The 14,598-nt window shown below is 55.7% G+C and overlaps 1 pseudogene across 1 annotated transcript in view; it reads right to left on the bottom strand.

Annotated features, from left to right (window-relative positions):
- Positions 1–14,598, bottom strand: part of LOC144374239 (endothelin-converting enzyme 1-like) — a 66,022-nt pseudogene that overhangs the window by 21,438 nt on the left and 29,986 nt on the right. The window contains exons 3-6 of the transcript XR_013433684.1: positions 7,261–7,382; positions 6,098–6,244; positions 5,020–5,085; positions 3,878–4,069 (exon numbers count right to left, since the gene is read on the bottom strand). The product of XR_013433684.1 is annotated as an endothelin-converting enzyme 1-like (transcript). The remainder of the gene's footprint in view (positions 1–3,877; positions 4,070–5,019; positions 5,086–6,097; positions 6,245–7,260; positions 7,383–14,598) is intronic.

Consider the following 14,598-nt stretch of genomic DNA (forward strand, 5'->3'; position numbering starts at 1 on the left):
AATCCATTGGGGAACAAACATCTCAAAGGACAGATGAGGCTGGGGACAGGGCGGGGGCAGCTCCCAAAGGCGGTATGGTGCTGGTACAAGTCATCGACCAGTTCTCATTAGGGGGCTGACTGGCGTCATCCCTGGGTGAATGTTCCCACCAACACCGATGGCAAACCCCCATGAGGCTGGGAAGAGAAGCGCACAGTGGGCCCCGAGCCGGCAGGTGACAGCACAGCCCCTTGACATGAGCTGGGTGACATGAGCTGGTGACATTGAGCTGGGCGTGAGGAGGCCTATATCAGAGTCCCCAGCAGGAACCAGCTCTGGGCACTGTCTATCCTTTCCCTAAGATGGGGTCAGTGACCCTGCCCCCAGAGCTGACTGCCACAGGCCTCTCAGCCTGGCCTCCCCCGTGGCCCGGAGCCTCCCCTCTCCCTGGCAGGAGACCCTCAGGCCAATCTCTACATTTCTGTGGCCACAGAATTCAGAGGTGTGTGATGAGACCTTCAAACTGGGTCCCACAATCAGGGTCACCTGAATGCATGGCCTGGTGGCAAAGACCCTGGGAAAGTGGGTTAGTTTACCGAATGTCACCAGTTACAGGGCTCACGAGAGCTTTATGAACTGAGGTGGCGGATCCCTGGTGCAGGGTGAGGCATCAGGTGTGGAAAACCCTACTACTCATCACAAACCTGCTCGTTCTGGGAGAGCAGAGTACTGACAGGGCAATTCTCACAACTCGGAGATAAAGAGGCTTGTGCTGACAGCAGGACGTCCACATTTCAGTGTCTTGCTTTAGTGAACTCCTGAGACGCAGGTGCCGAGATCCATCTCCATGGATGTGGAAGTTTTGTTTGTTTGTTTGGTTGGTTGGTGCTGGCGAATTAAACTCAGGGTGCTCGACCACTGAGCCACACCCCCAGCCCTATTTTGTATTTTCTTTAGAGACAGGGTCTCACTGAGTTGCTTAGCACCTTGCTTTTTGCTGAGGCTGGCTTTGAACTCACTATCCTCCTGCCTCAGCCTCCCGAGCCACTGGGATTACAGGTGCGCCTGGCTAATGCAGCAGTTTTAATGGACTAGGACACGTGGTACTCAGAGAATGGACATCAATCTGGCGTGGCCAGCAGGTTCTGCCCCGGGGCAGCATCTCCCCATTGCTTTCGCTCTCTTGTTTCATGGAAGAAAGGAAAGGTCATAACTTCAGCAGGGGCTGAAGACCACACAGTGCCTGCTGGGGGCCTGGAGTCAGAAGGCCCCCTAGAGGCAGGCCCAAGAGCTGCTTCCCATGCCCACAGCCTAGGAGGACCGCTGCGCACCAACCAACTCAGGCCTGAGGAGTGGGAAAGATGAGGGTGCTTTTGGGCTTCATTTTTATAGGAGAAATGGCAGAGGATGGGGCCGAGGCCCAAACAGCCTGTGGGACGGGAGGTCCTAGAAAAGAATGAGAAGGCCCCCCTCCACCCCTAGAGCAGCAGAAGGTGGTCTGACTCATGGCTCTGGATCCGAACTCCACTTGGGGCTAGCCTGGAACACCATTCTGTTCCAGCAGGTCTAGCCTTGAACCATATGTAAGCCTGGAGTCCCTCTCCTCGATTCATCTTGAGTAGGAGAAGAAAACAAATCTCCAGCTACCAGAGAAGAAGACACTCTGTCCCAGGGTGAAATGATTCAAGTTAATTTAGTGATAGGGACCTGAGAAATATCACTGATCACAAAAGCACAGCACTACTGATATTGACTTCTGGGATGCTACTTTTCGATGGCGCATGCCAGTTTACAAAACAAAATCTCATCTTCTGCGTCACGTTATGTCCTCATAACCCGCGAGCAGGCCAGGCAGGTTTCGGGGGCGTCCAGGACTTCTCTAAATGTTAGCCTGTGTGTTTTTTTCATGCACACATGTCCATTTTTCCTGGGTGACAGTCCGTAGTTTTTGAGCTGTTCTCAAAAGACTCCATGACTTAAGAGTTAAGAGCCCCTGTCCCTGGTGAAGGCAGGGGCAGTGTCTCATTTGTCTCTGTTCCGGCACAGAACAGGTGTGAGCAGATGAGCAAGGGCTTTTTACCTGGAAGGAAACCAAGGCTCAGGGTGGGCTCCTCATCTGCCAAGGCCACATGGCTCAAGGTGTGACCTTCTGACTCCAGGCCCCCAGCAGGCACTGTGTGGTCTTCAGCCCCTGCTGAAGTTATGACCTTTCCTTTCTTCCATGAAACAAGAGAGCGAAAGCAATGGGGAGATGCTGCCCCGGGGCAGAACCTGCTGGCCACGCCAGATTGATGTCCATTCTCTGAGTACCACGTCAGAGCCGTGAGGCGAGCGCTCAGGCCGGGCCCCCTGCACCTGGGGGGCGAACTGCATCTCCTTCCACCTCCCGGCCTTAGAGCGGAAAAACAGTGCCAGATGGTGCCCCACACAGGCTGCCGATCTCCATAACAACCCGTGCAAACCACTCACCCTGCCACCAACCTCCCTGGGAACCCGAGGGGCAGCTGTGCCACCAGAAGGCTGGGGTTTCTTGCCTCAGCCCAGGTCTTTGCATGGGCTGCACCTGTGCCTGAGAGACCCCATCCCCCGCAGCCCTCAGGATAAAGTGCGTCTCAAAGTCCAAGATCTGCTGCATCGGGGGCCAGGTGGTGCCCTAACCCCCGGGCCCAGCAGCCTCCCAGCTGGACCATGTAGTGCAGGTATCTAGTCAGCCAGGGACTCAACACTCCCAAACTGCTGCCCATTAGGCCAGGGTGGAGCAGGGCTGGCTGTAGCCCTGTGCCTGGGGCCAGAGGGACACACACTTCACCCAGGAAACCCAATGGAAGCACGACTTCCAGAATGAAGCCCACGAGGCCATGCACACACCAACGTCCCTGCAGGGCAGGTGTACACTCAGCTTCCCCAGCCCTTCCCCACCGGGCCTCAGCGCCCTGCTTCTCTCGCCCACAGCACTAGGAAGGGAGACTGGGATTGTTTCTTAGTGTCCCCACCAGACCAGAAGCACAGGAAAGCGGGGCCCAAGTGGCCCCTGATACATCTGTCAGATGGAGGAGGAAAAAAGGGCAGGAACTTCCTCTTCGAAGGAAGAGGGAAAGGATGGGAGAGAAGCCAGGAGAAGACTGACCGGCAGTGGAACCCACCGCAGGTGCAGGGTCCGCCCCAGCAGAACAGCAAGGGCCACCAGGCGCTCCTGCCTGAGGGCAAGGAACAGGGAGATCTGTGGGACCACTCTGCTCATTCCTCGGAGACCTCCAGGGCCCAGGACAAGCGGGTCAGCAACAGCACACGGGACAGAAAGAAGGAAGCAGTAGGAAGTCCACCCCAGGCCCTGGAGGCCTGAGCAGCCACCAGGGGGCAGCCTCGGCAAGGCTGACCTACGGAGGGGACAGCAGGTCTCCGGTGAGTCACACCAGTTTCACAGAAAGTACAGGTCTGACTCTCAGTTACGCCTCTGGATATTGCCTAGGGACATGGTCAAAAGCTGAGCCAAGCCTGAGTCCCAGGGCCAGCACCCCTGCCCTCAGGAGCCTCCGGGCCCTGACCATGTCTCTTCATCTCCTGTTCAGCAAAGGGAGAAGCAACATTGGAATCCACACCCCACCTTTACTCAGTGCTCGGTGCTGGATGACTGGGAGCTGCTAGGGAAATGCTGTCACACGAAGCAGCCCGGCGAGGGAAGAAGCCTGGCTCTGGAGTCCCTTTGCACTCTGTGGCCACCAGCATGTAATCTTACTTGTCTGAGCCCCAGTCTATCTGTAACCTGGGCATAAACACCTCCTTCCAAGGGTGGCTTTAAGGTCATGATGAAGTGGGTATGACCCCTCCCCTGAAGAGCCCTGTCCGACTCTGTGTACTCCAGTGGCCCTGCCCCTGCAGTAGCTGGCACACAGGGTACCTGCAGCTCGGCGGCTGTCACTTTGTGGTAAATGAGCTCCTCATCCCGATGCTTCTCCTGGGGGATGGTGATATTGGCCAGCGCTGTCTCAAAGTCCAGGATCTGCTGCATCTGGGGCCATATGGCGTCCTCATCTCCCCGGCCCAACAGCTTCCCCAGCTGGACCATGTAGTTCAGGTATCCCAGCAGCACCTGTGGGACCCAGCACCCCAAAACTGTCTGTCAGTGGTTGCCACCTGCCGCCCAGTGGGCCAGGTGAGGCCGGCCCAGCTGCGGCCCTGTGCACGGGGCCCAGGAAACATGCTGGAAAACAGCTCTGGAGAGGATTCTGGCGCTGTGTGTATTCACTGGTGTCCGTGGCGCTCCTGGTAAAGCCCACCGCCTCTGGGCACACATAGGTCCCTGAGGCTGGCCCCTGCTGCTCTGGCCCTGCCTTCACGGGTCGTCCTCAGCCATCTTCCTGTTCTGGAAATGCACCTTTTCTGAACCACCCTCTGCCACCACATCCCTAGAGCTGAATCAAGTCCTTTCTCGGCTCCCTCTGCCCTGATCACAATGTATACAGTTGGCATCTAGTTGGGTGGTCAGTTAAGTAATGTCTCTCTCTCCTACTGGACCTCGAGCCCCGTGGATAGGCGAGTGAACCTCAGGTGGGCCAGGCAGGGGAAGGGAGAGCTGTGAGGGGTTGGAGGTGATCTGGTTGTGGCTCTGGATCTCCCCACTTACTGGCTGTATGACTTTGAACAGGTCACTTCTGTCTCTGAGACTTATTTCTTCCTCTGTATAGGGCAAGGTAAAACGAATATCCATTTGACAGATAAAGCAAATGATGTTCAGAGAGGCTGAGTGAATTTGGGGTGACTGGGAGCGTTAGAGGTGAGGTATATAAAAGGTCTGAGACCCTCAAATGGTGGGGGCTGCTACTGCACCTCTCTACAATGGGGACAAATGACACCTAACCCCTGCTGTTTGTGCCCACAGTGCCTGCATATGAACTAGCGAGCCTGGGGGCATCCCTCCCCTGACTGGGCTGCCTGTTGCCCATCAGGAAAGTGATACCCCTGTGTTCCCCCAGCTTCTAAGACCTGCCCAGGTATGCTGTGGGGGACACGGTGGGAGAACCCCTGCAAAGTCCCACTCACCTTCTCGTTTTCAGTCTTGTTCAGGTAGTAATCTCTGGAGGGCAAGCCCAGGCCAGACTGGTCCACCTAAAGAGGGAGGCAGAGTGAGAGGAAGGCCCTGCTGCAGGCTTGTGTGTCTACTGCGGCCTCTGCCTGCCCCAGGACTTCTCACACCAGGCACTGAGGACCAGCTCAGGTCCGAGCAGGAGCACAAGCCGGTAGCCGAAGTCACAGATGGGATCACTCAGTGATAAGACAGACACGTTCCTGTCCACCTGTGGGGTCAGCTGCAGAGACCTGGGCCCTTCTGAGGGCTGGACAGAGCCTCCTTCCTCTTCAAACACCCCTTGGTCTCAGCAATGCACTCTACTTCTCTAAACCCTTCCCAAGTGACGAGAAGCCAACACAGGTGACTTAACCTTAACCCAAGTTACTTAACCTTTCTGATCCCCAGGTTCCTCGCCCAGAAAGTTAGGGATAACACCTAACCTTCGGAGCTAGAATGAGGATTCAAGAGGACAGTGTCAGTACAGGGTTTTTGAGAGTGGGGCAGGCAGAGGAGGGTCACTTCCTGATGGCTACCATTGGAACCTTCTGGCCACACCTTGACTCAACCTGGGTAGCTGCTATTATAGTTCATTAGGATGAAAAGGAAAGTGTAGCTCAGTGAGGGTGACGCTTGTAAAGGTCACACAGTGAGTGAGTGGCGCAGTTGGGCTGAGAACTAAGCCTTTATGACCCCTAATCGGCTCTCCTGGGTGTGCTGATCCTCAGCCTTGGGCAGGCTCTGGTGGGAGAGATGGACCAAAAGCATTCCAAGCAGCACCACAGAGCCAGAGGCTAAGTGAGGGGACAAAGAGGTGGCTACAGCTGTGCCCAGGAGTTGATATCACTTGTCATTTCTGTGGCCCATGATGAGCTACCCACCGAGATGGCTAGTTTGCCCTCTCATAGTCTCTTGCCTGTAAAAATCTCACTGCTTGGGGCTGCCAGAAATAACCCCGGCTTAGAAACCAGAGCCTGCTGCCACGGCCCAGGGCAGGTCTCCCTCCACCCGAGGAGGCCACACCCTTTGCTTCCCTGGCCCAGGCCTGCTCACCTGGATCACATTGCTATTGGAGTTCTTAGAGTCTGCACTGACATAGACGGAGAAGAAGGGTGAGGTTCGGTAGTGGGCAGTGACCACCTGCAGGTTGTCCTGGAAGTTGTCCTTGGCCCAGGGACTTGTGATATTCCAGCCTCCAAGCTGGGAGAAGGCAGAGCAGATAGGGAGGGGAAGGTGGTAAGGAGCCTGTGTGCAAATTCTGGTTCTGCAGCTGACTTGCTCTGTGACCCTGGAGCAGTCATCTGACCTCTGGGAGCGTCCAGAGCAAATGAAAGGGCTTCTGACCTGTGACCTGGAGACCCACGGAGGGAGCAAAGACTCATCCTTAACAAATGAGCTGTGAATCCCAGAGACTTTGCCCCCTGTGCTGTTCATTTGTTGGACAATCAATCACACGAACGTGATTACTATTAAGACATAAATCCAATTGTGACTACGGGAAATAAGGCTCTGTATTTTGAAAAAGGCTGATAAGCTAGGGTCTACCTTGGTCTCTCTCCAAGTTGGGACTTAAAAGAAATTCTCTTTGGTCCTCCAGGATTGGCACACACTGGCACATGGGGCCTGTGCCAGAGAGGAGGGACTGGGAGAGTCCCCATGCCTGCAGCAATACCTTCCCCGAACTGAGATAGGATGGCGAGCCCTTGAGCAAGCAAAGGGTGGCCAGAAAAGCCGCAGCCATCTCTGTCTGTGCCAGGCAGCCTGGCCGGAGGGAAGATTTCTCCTGGGCTCAGGAGCAAGGCGAGGCCTCCAGCCAGCAGGTCTGGCTCTGTTGCTGGCCTAAGACTCCCTGTTGGTTTCTCTGGAATAACACACACCTCTCGCACACTCAACCCACCTCCTGAGGAAAGGGAAGTGGCAATCCAGAGGAAGAGATTCCCAGTGAATATCGTCCCCAAGGCCCACGCAGATGCACTGAGACACTTAGATGTCCTCAACAGATGCTGACACACAACCCCACACATTACAACAGACAGTCCCCCCACGCACAGACGTGCATGCACACGCAGTGGCAGACAGACAGGCTGCGTGTTCCAGCTGGGTGCGGAGGCTGGAGGTGTGGGCTGGCTGAGCACCAGTGGGCCTGAGAGCTGCAGCCAGAGGGGCAGGCAGGAGGCGCGGCAGGAGGGAGGCCAGAGTGTGTCCCAGGGACTCACCTTCTCAATTAGCTCCATCAAGGGCTTGGCCCTGAGCTCCTCGATCCTGTTTTCATTCATACATGTGCGGTAGTATACTTGGGCCTTCCTTTCTGCCTCACTCGAGCTGGCTGTGGAATTTTCTAGAAGGATAAGAGATAGCAGATATTGAATAAGCCCCCATTTACCTGCTGGGGATCCCCAGGCAAGTTCCTTTTGGAGCCTCGGTGCTCCCCACTGTGAAGCCGTCAGGGCAGCTGCTGTCAGGGAGCAGCCAGCCCCAGTGGGTATGAGTGCCCCCATCCTAGTTGGGTGCAGATCAGGAGGGCATGCCCTGTCTCTGCCCATCTGCTGATCAGGCCTGAGGACCTGTCCCTGGCATGGCAGCCCGGGCCCACCCAGCAAGACAGTCTGCATCCCTGCCAGCCAACATGTGGCAGGAACTCCCCTGCCTGGTGCTGGGACAGAGCCATGTCTCGGCTTCAGATCACAGCTCACCTTCCTTGTGAGAAACACTGGGGTTGAGTGAAGCCTGAAAGGCCTCATTCACTGTGAATTGACTTTCTGCTTCCTCCTCGGGGGGCCAGGCATAGTCAACAGACCTGCAGACGCCTCCAAGGGCTGTTTTCCCCGTCCCTCCCCAACTCAGGCCAGCAGCACCTCATCCTCTTTGGTTCCCAGACCCCCACCCACCCACCCACCCACCCGGAGACTCCCTTCCCATCCCCCCTGTCCTTAGCCCCTGGTCCAGAGCCGCCTGCTGAAGGCCACCCTCCTGTGTGAACACAGCACGGAAGGTCCCCATCTGTACCTGACGAGTTTGAGTACTCAGGTCCCCAGGACCTACTATGTGCTGGGGCTTCTGGGTCTGCATGTTTGTCTCAGAGCTCCACTCCAGACCACGTAAGATTCCTGGCCCCTGTGTCCATCTGTCCAGCTTGCTTCCACCCTGGGCTGGCCACTTGTCCTTCTCTCAGATTAGTTGCTCTCTGACTTAAAACCTCTTCCTTTGCTTTCTCCCAAGATCTCTCCAAACCCACATCCTCCATAGGCACCTTTCTCATGGGCCTCTATCAACCCATCCATCCATCCATCCATGGGACGCAGAGCAAAGGGTTGCTCTGTGCCAGGTACTGCGGGTACTCTGGGGCCAGACAACAATGTCCTCAACCCCAGGAGGCTTCGGCGTGGGACCCTGCTAAAACCCCACTTGCTTCCATACTTTCTCAGTCTATTTTTTTTACCCAGAACCTCTCCTATGTTGCTCCTTCCAGAACATTCTCAGCACTCTGGGCACAAAATTAAGACCTGCTCTCTATCCCCAAAGAGCTTATAGTCTAGCGGGGACATAGATGTGCCAAGGAAGGAACACAGCACACAAAAGTGCTTTAACACTGCAGAGGCTCTGGAACACAGAGAAGCACCCCCCTCTGCCTGGGGGTGGGGGGGCCTCCAGAGGAGGTTCTATTGGAGCTGGGTCTCAAAGAGAAACAAAGGCGGTCTCCAGGTAGAAACAGGGCAAAGGGCACTGGGTGGAGGGAGTGGACAGCGTGGGGCCAAGGAAGGAAGCAGGAAGGGCTTGCTGCTAGAAGGAAAGTGTGTGGCATTCGCTGGGTGCCAAGGGCACGAGTCACTTCCTGGCCAGTCTTTAATCAGCTTCTCCAGTTCTCAACCCAGAAGGCTCCCCATCCCTCCATTCTGGCATAAATAGCACCATGGTTATCACTGGTCAGAGGGCATCAAGCCCAGTCTAGCTGAGATCTGGGAGGTAGCCCCGGAAAGGGCACTCAGAGGGCTGGACTGAAGACAGGTCAGAGCCAAGAGAAGGCCCTGAATGAGAGATGGAGGTTAGGGGCTTGAACAATGAGGGGCAGCCCTGCCCAGGAGACCAAGGGCTGCTGCTGGGCTCTGGAGACACCTGTGTGAGGCTTTCTGGGGACAAAGGAGGGAAAGGGGGCCAAGCTAGGGTTGCTGCCACACCTCTGACTCAGGAAGCAGAGCATGGGGCGGCAGAGGGGAGTCCCTCACCCCAGTGGCCTCAGCTCTGTGGCAATGCTTTTCCCTTCCCAGCAGCTAGGCTCTTGGAAGGACAAGCAGGAGAACTGTCATCATTTGCCAGGCCCAGAAGCTGCACCTCACCATCCACATCTGGCTCCAGTCATGACCCTGAATGCCAGGGCCACTGTTAGGGGAGGTGCTCTGTGCACAGCTAGAGGGCCTGGCATCTCCCTCCTCCAGAGCCCAAGGCCACCCAGATAAGAGGCCCATGGAAGGCTCACCAGGAACAGCCTGGCTGTGCTAATCACAGCACATTATGAGTTCCAGCTTGAGGCTGCCTGTCCCTTCCTTCCCTAGCACTTGGAGGTCAACGACACTGCCTTCAAGCATGGCCTCCCTCTCTTTTTTGTTGAGAGGTTCCCCAACCAAGCTCAAAGTTCCTCCAGCAACCTGGGATCCTACTCACTGGCTTTCCCACAGCTGTGGGTTTTTGGTGGCCACCAGGCTGGGTGTGGAGATGCACAGATCTGTCCGAGGAAGCTGGCAGCCCAGTGGTGAACAGATGGCAACTAAAGTCACAAGAGTGTTTGATTCCACACAGCGGAGTATGAAGAGAAGGTGCCGGAAGCCATGAGAGGATGGTGGGAGAGGCCTGGGAAAGTGGCCAGAGGAAGCCCTGCTTGGGCAGGAGGAGGCTGACATGGAGCGGGAGTGGGGCTGTCTCGCCCCACATTGTGTCTTAGTCATCCCTGTGTCCCCAGAACCTGAACAGGCACAAAGTAGGCCTTCAGCAACATGTGCTCAAAGAAGGGAGCTCGGCGTCTGTGTTTAACAAGGCAGGATGTCACCTCAGGGGAGGAGGGTGATGGGGCTGGTGCCTCCCAGGATTTGCATGGAGAGGAAATGCAGGTGTGTGCTGTGCTGCGCCCTCTCCAGGGACACCATGCCTGGACCCCGCTTCAGCTCTGGCTGGGGCAGGAGCCCTGGTGGATCCTCTTCCCACCTCTGCTTCCTGGGGCCCCCGGATTCTCCCACCCCTCTCCTTCCTCACTCAAGAGCTCCAGGGACAAGTGCTGAAGCAAGATGGCTAGATGAAGGCCACTGGAGTAGATCAGGTGGGCCAAGATGGGGGCGTGGGCCAGCAGAGGAGGGGTGAGAGTGTCAGGAACGGTGCCAGGCTTCCTCAGCCTGGGCAAGCAACTGCCTTTACCAGAATGTGGAGCCCGGGAACCAGTGGTAAGTGAAGAGCGTCGGTCTGAAGTTCAGGTTCAGACACCTGGGGATCTCTACCACACCCCGAGTGGACCTCTGCCCTGGGCCTCAGCCACTGACTCGTGCGACCTCCAGTAAGTTACCCAACCTCTCACCTATTAATTGGGTGTGGTACTAGTAAGAGCCGCAGTGGGAACTGTTAGGATGAGATGTACACACACGGCCACACCCACACAGGGGTGGCTGGTCCCCAGAGAGGCTTAAGTGGCCTGGGTTCAAATTCCAGGAAGCCCAAGCCGCTGTGGGCTCTGCCCTCCCAGGCAGGCAACTTCCCTCCCCTCCCTGGGCCTAACCTTCTCCCTGTCTCCGAAATGTGAGGATGATGCTGAATCCCCATGGGCTGTCCACGAGATCTCAGTGCAGGGCCTGGCCTGCAGCAGGCACCAGGAATGGCAACAACACATGGTATCCTTATGTTTTTTTTCCCTGCAGAACAAGGCGCCTTCTTTATCAGCTCCCGCTTTCCCTGAGACTTTGGGGAAGTTTCTGGAACTCAGGGCCCCAAGAAGAAAGTATCCAGGCAGTTGGAAACTCTGTGGTCTGGTCTCAGGCTGCCAAACAATTTCTATGCCCTTGGGACCCCAGAGTAGCCCTGTCCCCAGAATGTGCCCCACACGGAGCCAGCATTTCAGAGACACAGCCTGTCACAGAGGGCAGGAGGATGAAACAGCAAATGCGGGAAACCTAAAAACAAAACCATGAGTGATGACACAGGGTGACCTGATTCGTTGCCAGATCAGTGACGTGGACACATCTCATGCTGCTGGAATAGCGTACATGTGTAGATTGGTGTTTGGGATAGAAGGAAGGAGGCTGAGAACTTTCCTTATGATCCCGGTATTGCTTGAATTGTTACAAGCTTGCATTACGTTTTTTTGTTATGCAAAATATATATATATATATATATATATGATATTGTAGATATTGTAGAGTAAACCTGGCAGTACCAGTTCAGGCCCTAAGAAGCCCTTGGAAGACTCAACAGAGGCAGTGGGTTGAAGGAGTCTTGAAGGGCCGGGTGGGGGCACTCTAGAGACTGGATCCAAGCACAGTGGGAAAGCCTCAGGCAAGGGCCAGGCTAAGGAGTGAGGGGCCTGTCTGTTGGCTTCCCCGATGATGTGAGGTCACACTTTTTTTTTGGGGGGGTACCTGGGACTGAACCCAGGGTTGCTTAACCACTGAGCCTCATCCCCAGCCCTTTTTATTTTTCATTTTGAGACAGGATCTCACTAAGTGGCTTAGGGCCTCGCTAAAGTGCTGAGGCTGGCCTCGAACTTGTGATCCTCCTGCTTTGGCTTCCCAAGTGGCTGGGATTACAGGCCTGCGCCCCTGTAACTGGTGAGGCCACACTCTTGTCTCCCCTAAGTCCACAAGGTAGTGCTTGTATGTCTCTTGGGGGAGAGGCAAGAGTGCAGTGAGGCGCCTGTGTTCTGAACAGCTGAGGTCGCACCCTCCAGCCAGCAGGCTGCAAGGAGGACACACCACAGTGGCCCCGGGCCTAGTTCAGCCCACCTGCTCCAGGTCTCTGGATTTCCTGAGGGGCCTGGGGTGAATTCACCCATGAAAGAAACACACGGCTTGCCCAAGCTCACTTGGCACATGGATGGTAGTTGCTGTCCTCTGGACCAGTGGACGCTATCCTTGCCGGCAATGCAAATATCTTTTCCTCTGTCCATCTAGAAAGAAGTCTGCTCCGGGTGACCTCAGAGGAGCCTGAGCACTCTCTTTTGTTCCAGTGTCCACTCAGGTAACAAGGCCCCAGGTATCGAGGCCCACAGGTGAGGGGCTGTTCTAGACTAATCCCCAGGAGTAACCCTGATGGGGACGGGACCCCAGGATGTGCCTTCCAAGCCTCTGGTCAGTGTGATGCGAAGGTGATCCCAGTACTGAGTCAGGCCTAGGCCAGGGCTTGGCTGGCCTGCAAAGCTTGGTCAAGCAGCCACTGCAGATGGGAACCGTGAGGCCGGAGGCTCTGCTCAGCCAAACTCTTGAGCAGCATCACTCAGGGCTTGTCGGTGGGGAATCTGACTTCAGGAGAGCCAGGAGACAAAGGACAGAAATTTTGAGGCCCCATAGCTGATCCCAGCTCTACCTTTTCCTGGGAAATACACTTCTTTTGTCTTTGTGAGTCTCGTCTGTAAAATGGGAATATACTGGTGCCTACTTGAATGTACCATGGGAATAAAATGAAGTAACCCAAGGCCTTGGTGGCGGGGACGTGCCTGTACTGTCTGCTGTGGAGCCAGGTCCGCATCAGTGCTTCCCTGAGAAATAAAATAAGCAGAGATTCTTTCCCTTACAGCATCCTGATTAATCACATGAGCTAGACGCCACTTCACAGGTGGAGAGCTGAGGCCTGAGAGGCTGGTAGCCCTCTGCAGTCACACAGCTTGTCAGGATGAAGTCCGGTTGTAACCCACCCCACCAAGAAGGGCGCCTATGCCCTGCTGAGCCCCCGGTGGGTGCCAGGCCCTGTGCGTGGCCCTCTGAACCACACGTGCCAGTCAGTGTCACAGCAGCCTCACTCCCGGTGGCACTGGCTCCTCCATTTCACAGAGACTGGAGCTACAGTGGAGAGAAGCAGGTCACTTGGCAACGGCCAAGATCGCAGGCCAAGGCCACCAGACTTGGCAGCTCTCTGGTCTGCCTCCTGATACCATCAGCCCCTGGCCCTGGGGTCAAGGGTTTGATGGCCTGGTGCCGGCTGTTCTGTGCCCGGCTCAGAGCAGCTTTCCATGTACAACGGGACTCTCAGGGACACGGTGATGTAAGGCTACGGCCCAGGCCTGGAGGCCACTCCTCATGAGCCCTGCCACCGTACAGGGAACAGGACAGGATGGATCCAATCTTGGCACAGGTCTAAGGTCCTCCCAGTAAGAATCAGCTCCAGGCCAGTGGGAGGCCAGTGCCCTTGACCACAAAGCAAAAGGAGTGGTTCTAGGCCTAATTGCCCATCTTTCTTCCTCCCCCCCTCGATGCTATCTGCCCCCCAGAGCACCAGCCCCACTCCATTCTGGAATGAAGGTATGTTCTTGGCAAAATTATTTCACATTTCTGAGCCTCAGTTTCCTCATCTGTAAAATGGGAACGATAATCCCTAAGTTCCAGGATGTTAATGAGAATTAAAGGGGCAGTAGATATAAACAGCCTAAAACATAACAGACACTCAAAAACTGCCAGTGTCCTTCCCACTCTCCTTCAGCCCTCAGTGTTCTGTGCTCCCTTCAACACAGTGACAAGGGAGCTATGTCTGTCCCTTATACCTGAGGAGAGGGCATGGGACAGGGGAAAGGGCACAGGACCAGGAATCAGGCCAACTATGAGCCTATCTTGAGGACCTCTCTGAACCTCAGTTTTTTCATCTATCAAATGAGGTGAACGATACCTCCCCAGCTTCCACCCTACAGGATAAAATGGGATGACAGTTCAAAAGCGTTCTGTGAACTGTACAGTCCTGTATGGGGATTAACGTGAGGAATGAGAGTACTACCACCGCAAAGAGCAACCACCACATGCAGACTGAGGAGAGCTCTTTACTCATATTTTCCCATTAAATTTTATAACCTGGAGGAGCGCAGTTGCCAGTGTGTCAATGAAAAATCAGGCTCCGGGACTGGCCCAGACCCCGCAGTGAGAGTCGGCACTGAACCCAGCCCACCTCGATACGTGTCTGGACCACCCACTGCTTCGTTATGGTCCTGCCAAGGCCCCGGCTGTGTCACTGGGCTCTGGGGAAGGGACTGTCCTGAGTTGTAGCCTTGAAACCACAGACATATTTGCCACTTGAGCTTCCAGTTCTGAAACAAAAGGCGGCATCCCCTTTGGAAGACACCTTTGGTGGCCTCAGATGGCCCGGGGCCATCTCAGGCTGGGACTTGGCCATATTGGCCTGCAGGTTCCTTCACTCCACGTTCAAGTACCACCCTGCTCCATCCCTGGGGGGCCAGCAGGAGGCTGTCGCTGCACTGGGTGCTGAGGGGCATCCCACCCAGGAAATGCCCGGGTCAAGGAGAAAGGACAGGCAGGTTTTACCTGGTGGCAGCTGTGCCCCAGCACGAGGCACGAGTGAGTCAAGGACTCCTTCACCTG

Source organism: Ictidomys tridecemlineatus, unplaced genomic scaffold (assembly GCF_052094955.1).
Source record: "Ictidomys tridecemlineatus isolate mIctTri1 unplaced genomic scaffold, mIctTri1.hap1 Scaffold_63, whole genome shotgun sequence".
Lineage (NCBI taxonomy): Eukaryota > Metazoa > Chordata > Mammalia > Rodentia > Sciuridae > Ictidomys > Ictidomys tridecemlineatus.